The sequence below is a fragment of the Fragaria vesca genome, linkage group LG6, assembly GCF_000184155.1.
Source record: "Fragaria vesca subsp. vesca linkage group LG6, FraVesHawaii_1.0, whole genome shotgun sequence".
Taxonomy (NCBI): domain Eukaryota; kingdom Viridiplantae; phylum Streptophyta; class Magnoliopsida; order Rosales; family Rosaceae; genus Fragaria; species Fragaria vesca.
This window is the reverse complement of record NC_020496.1, coordinates 12,750,781-12,751,672: the sequence shown is the minus strand read 5'-3', so window position 1 is coordinate 12,751,672 and position 892 is coordinate 12,750,781.

The window sequence follows — 892 nt, the reverse complement described above, 5'->3', positions numbered from 1 at the left end:
AAAAAAAAAAAAAACTTTTAACTAGTTTAGTCACAACCATTTTTAAATTTTGAAAACCTTTCATTTCTTCAAACAAGATAAGATCCTCTCAACCAACAATACCCTTATTGTAAACTTTTTCAGCATCTAAAAAAAACAATACCCTTTTTGGAATTCCTTTGGCCTTTGCTTTCTTATTTATGTTCATGTTTCATGGGCAAAGTCCTAAAAAATCAATAGAAGCAAAGATCATGAATATTATGGAGCCATAATAATAAGAAAAACTGAAAGGAGGAATCATAGATGCAGATGCAGTGGGGTTTGGTAATTCCTTTAAAGTTTCAAGTACTTTAACATAGTATATATTACTATCAATTTTCTGTTTTTTCACATGGAACCTATGTGTGTGGCAAAACCATATGTCGATTATTCTAATCTTCAACAGAAAAAACATGTCCTGCAATTCGCTTTTAAGTTCTAACTAACCAACATCTTTCAAGCTGCCCAGAAATTTCACTCATGGACCGTGACAGTTTTCACATAATTGAGGCTACATTGTACAACTTTTAATTATACATTCGACTCTCCCTAATTAGAGTTATATTTTGGACAAAATCATATTTATATTTAAGTAGATTACAATCTGACGAACCAGCAAAGTGATTTGCGCAATGTGTTGAAGCTGTTACAAGCATTGGGTGATGACACAGGCACATGATGATGGTGGAAAGATGACACCATTAAGCATTATTGAGCCTTAAACTCTTTGGAGTTTAGAGCTTTACCACCGTCCAAAAAATATTATAGTTGCAATAATACATTGAATTATTTCCCACCGTTAAAGTCTAAACAAAAACTTAGCTATATGGACAAGTCTCGATACCTTTTTCTTTTTCTTTTTCTTTTTTTTTTT